At 36.6% G+C, this 5,046-nt stretch overlaps 1 protein-coding gene across 5 annotated transcripts in view; it reads left to right on the forward strand.

Moving 5' to 3' along the window:
* The window catches only part of LOC106874693 (leukocyte elastase inhibitor), a 20,254-nt gene that overhangs the window by 5,508 nt on the left and 9,700 nt on the right, over positions 1-5,046 (forward strand). Inside the window, exon 1 of one of the 5 annotated variants that reach the window (XM_014924389.2) lies at positions 2,416-2,869. The exons of 3 other annotated variants lie outside the window; for them this stretch is intronic. The gene's annotated coding sequence lies outside the window, so the exon portion shown is untranslated. Of the gene's footprint in view, positions 1-2,415; positions 2,870-2,953; positions 3,272-5,046 lie in introns of those variants that run through there. One more of the 5 variants, XM_052974864.1, reaches the window with a different exon arrangement.

Raw genomic sequence — 5,046 nt, forward strand, 5'->3', positions numbered from 1 at the left:
CCCCACCTATTTCTCATTTCAGTGTGTGTCAGCTGGGTCTGCTAGGTTTATCATGACTGCCAGAAACTCCATATCTCTGCAGATGAGTATATTGCCTTTATATTCCTTAATTATTGAGTATCACTTCATATTAGACGTACATGTAATTGTGTGTCTATGTATGTGTATGTATGTTTTTTTTCTTTTCCTTTTACTTGTTTCAGTCATTTGACTGCGGCCATGCTGGAGCACCGCCTTTAGTCGAGCAAATTAACCCCAGGACTTATTCTTTGTAAGCCTAGTACTTATTCTATTGGTCTCTTTGGCCAAACTGCTAAGTTACGGGGACGTAAACACACCAGCATTGGTTGTCAAGCGATGGTGGGGAGACATTAGTGTTTAATCCTGCCTATATTTAGATTGAATGAATCTGATTATTAAGCTTTCACTTTTATTATACTATGGAAGATTGTAGGGATTAAAATATATGATTTCAAGGTTTGATCGCTGTTTAGTTACATATTTAGGAGTTGGTTATTGATTTATCTATTGCATTTATTTACATGGGTTGGACGATTTGACTGAGGACTGGTGAAACCAGATGGCTACACCAGGCTCTAATCTGATTTGGCAGAGTTTCTACAGCTGGATGCCCTTCCTAATGCCAACCACTCCGAGAGTGTAGTGGGTGCTTTTACGTTCCACCAGCACGAAGGCCAGTCAGGCGGTACTGGCAACGGCCACACTCAAAATGATGTATTTTACGTGCCATCTGCCCAGGAGCCAGTTCGGCGGCACTGGCAACGATCTCGCTCAAACGTCTTTACATGTGCCATCTGGCACAAGTGCCAGGAAGGCGATGCTGGGCACAGGTGCCATTGACGGTTTCGCTTTCGCTTGCCCCAGCTTGTTGTGTCTAGGGAAGGTAATTATCCCTATAAAGATTTGTTTCATCAATTCACATCAAGGATCTTGCAAACCGAATACCAAAAGTAAACAGCTTATGTATGTTATTGATTGGAGAAGGAAGTTCATTACATCTCTGAGCAGCACTCAATAAATCATGAAACAGACAAGCAGGAGACTTACCACCTCTTTTTCTTGTGCATCAAAAGTATAGAAAGAATAAGAATGCATTTATCTTCTTATTCTTATTTAAAACATAGTGAAGCTTTATAATATTCAAATTTATTTCATTTTTGTTTTACTGTTTTGTTCATAAGTAGATATTGTCTAATTAATGATAAGCCATCAAAAGTACAAATATGTAAATTAGGTTATTCACCATGATGCTATCCTAATTTATGACTGCTTGGGATGGACTAGGTAAATACCAGTAATATATTATTGATTCAAGGCGGCATACTGGCAGAATCATGAGCACACCAGGCAAAATGGTTTGTGGCATTTCATCTGTTTTGGGTTCAAATTCTGCCTTTCAGGGGTCGATAAATTAAGTACCAGTTGGACAACTAGGGTTGATGTAATTGTCTAGCACCCTCCCCCAAAATTCTTAGCCTTGTGCCAAAATTTGAAACTAATATATTTTCATTGATTCAATTGGCTATGGCTACATTGAGTTCAACACTCAGCCATGGAAAATATTCTTTTCTACTCTTGGCACAAGGCCTGAAATTTTTAAGGTGCGGGGGCCAGTCAATTAGGTTGATCCAGTATGCAACTGGTACTTAATTTATCAACCTCGAAAGATTGAAAGGCAAAGTTGACCTCAGCGGAATTTGAACTCAAAACATAAAGACAGACGAAATACCGCTAAGCATTTCACTTGACGTGCTAACGTTTCTTATTTCTTTATTGCCCACAAGGGGCTAAACATAGAGGGGACAGCCAAGGACAAAGGGATTAAGTTGATTACATCGACCCCAGTGCGTAACTGGTACTTAATTTATCAACCTCGAAAGGATGAAAGGCAAAGTCGACCTCAAGAACGTAACGGCAGATGAAATACCTCTAAGCATTTCACCTGACGTGCTAACGTTTCTGGCAGCTTGCTGCCTTAGCCATGGAAAATATTGATTAATCACAGGAATCCAATTCTAAACTTATATATTTCTCTTTCACTCTTGTCTCTCTCCTTTTCTTTTTCCTTCTTTCCTCTTTACCTATCCCATACAGACCATTCTCACTGAATCCATTTTTCTCTCGTTTTGTCTTCTATCAATTTCTTTCATTTTCATTCTGTCCGAGATGATTTTTTAAAAATCTAATCCTCTCAAAATCTCATATTTTCTTACATTTCTCTTACTTCACCCACCATTATTTGCCACATATTTTATTCTACCAAATAATTTCTGCCATTTTCTCCCACTTTTTCTCTTTTCAACTCTCTCTTCTTGTCTGTATTCTCTATTTCCTTCTCTAACTGTTGCTTCCTCTCTCTCTCTCCTGATCTCCCCTCCTTCTCCCTCTAGCCGTTACATCCGCTTTCCTTTATACAATGAACAAGTTAGCTTTCCTTCTTTCTGCTATACTCTTATCTGCCTATATATCAACTCCTCTTCCATTCCCCACTGTCTGTCCCTTTTATCTATACATTCACTCTATATTGACCTCATTGATTTCTCTGAATCATAGAATAAATTGTGTCTGAATACAACTGAGTTTTAGAAGAAAATAATAAAATGTCATAAAAAAAAAAAACTGAAACTTAAACCAATACACAAAAATAGGTGACTGGTGATTACTAGTTATACTTATATAAACAGAAACTACAACTAGATCCACAATAGTACATAGAACGTTGAGCAAATACTAATAGCCCACGCACTGTCAACTAAAAACACGTGAAAAGAATCATTAGAGCGATTTTCTCCTGGATTTCAGAACCATAAATCAAGCTCCTGTTACATTATTTAAATATTTACCTGTGGTAAGCAGAACTTTCATAATTATTTCTCCACGCACTATCTTACCACACTCACACACATTTACTTTTTATAGCAATATAAGTATTACTATAACAACAAAAGGTCAGTTGGGTCATACATGGGGCGTGTCATAGATTCTTGCCAGCGGTGTATGCGTATTTTATTTTCCCGTAGCGCGATTTGAACCCAACACTGCAAGTTAGCGAAATTTTCGTTAGTTATAGGTCTTGCTCTACTCAGTGCTTGACTTATGGACAGGTCCTGTAAGCAGTGTCTTTACAAGGCTCTGTTACCCATGGAAAAAAGATAGTTCACATTCCTATCCGGAGACCTTTTGATTTGATTTAGTTTACATAAATGTTTGTAGCACATTGGAAGCTGTATTGAAATTCCCAGCAAAAGAGGTTTGACGACCTTTTTTTCTTTCAGTATTATGTAGACTTTCAGTTTGTCCAGAAACTTTAGTTCTGTTCATTAATCGTTTACTCTATTCATTGAGTTATTGTTCCTTATTATAAAAGTGCTTCGGTCGAGTATTAGTTAAACTTTTCCTTGCTAGTTGAGAAAAATATCTTTATTCATTATTATTATTTCTGGCTTAGCCTTGTGTGTGTGTGAAGATATAAGGGAAGTTAAAGCTCACGAAAATGTAAGCTAAGATAAAAAAAAAGTTGGGTAGCCGAAAACGGCACATTATTCGCGGAGATCGCTAATTAGTATACTATACACTTACTAGAGCCAAGTGATGAATCTTCTTCGTGGTAGCTAGATTTGCGAGAAATTGCAGCCAAATCTGGCTCAAATCGTACCATATCATCTTAAAATAGACAAGGCCACATGTAGTCATCTGTGTGTGTGTGTGTGTGCATATATTGTGACACTCTATCGGTGTGTATATATATATATATATATATATATCGTGACACTCCGTCGGTTACGATGACGAGAGTTCCAGTTGATCCGATCAACGGAACAGCCTGCTTGTGAAATTAACTTGCAAGTGGCTGAGCACTCTACAGACAGTGTACCCTTAACGTAGACCACCTGGGGCGAAATAGAAAATTCTTTGCTGTGTTTTTCCATGGCAAAATTCCGCCTTTTCTACTTTATGCTGCAGTTAGCTTTTTGTATGCTACCGAAATTTAAGGAATGCTTCTGCCATTTTCTTTCTATTAATAAGGGACGTAACTCGCCATACTAATTACTTCACCAGCTTCATTGCGACATCAGTCAAACTTTTCTTCCTAAGTCTTTCCAAAATAGACGATATTCTGTAGTTTTGTTATGCATTACTTGAAAAACAAATCCCGACAAAAGTTCACCACGAAGGAGATTAGATTTTTTTTTCACTTCGTCTTTTTAGATAAAATAAGACAAGTTATCCAAAAGAATATTCGGTAATTTTTTATGAAGTAAAATAATGGAAATTATTTATTATTAACGTATTCATTTTCGAGTTTTCCCATTTGCTAAAAAAAACTTGGCTGGCATCAAAATCCGAATATGAGCCAATGAGAGAAACCCTGTAAAATTTCATTTAATTTGGGGTCCTTATGTAGCATTGGTATATTTTGGGTGACAATGGTGAAGGCTTCTTTGTTTCTGGGGTAGTATGGAACCCCAATGGAAGAAAGAAATGGTTATATCATTAAATCTTATAAATTTTTAATTATTTTTAAAACTATTTAAAACACTTAATGTGTTACCTTTCAAAATATGTTCATGTAAAAGTTAAATTGAAAGTTTGAAGAGATTTCAGATATTGCTTTCATAGATGTTTGCCAGAATTTATTTTGTATGTTTTCTCTTCATATTCTATTTTCTCCAGACACTATCGTATACAATATGGACTCAGCAAAGAAACAAGACATCAGTAATCTTGCTGCTTCAATTGATTATTTTACAAACAGTCTTTATCAAGCTGTGGCTACAGGAACCAACGAAAATGTCTTCATGTCACCATTCAGTGTTGCTACTGTTTTATCGATGGTTTATTTGGGAGCAAGACAAAACTCTGCCAAACAGTTTGAAAATGTTTTGAAGATAACTTCTAATCCAGATTCTGTAGCTTTGGCTTTTAAAGAATATTTTTCCCTTTTGAAAAACTCAGATAAACTTGTCACATTCAATTCAGTGAATCGTTTGTGTGCCAATGAAAAATTCCCTATTTCAGAAGACT

Source organism: Octopus bimaculoides, chromosome 19, assembly GCF_001194135.2.
Source record: "Octopus bimaculoides isolate UCB-OBI-ISO-001 chromosome 19, ASM119413v2, whole genome shotgun sequence".
Classification (NCBI taxonomy): Eukaryota; Metazoa; Mollusca; class Cephalopoda; order Octopoda; family Octopodidae; genus Octopus; species Octopus bimaculoides.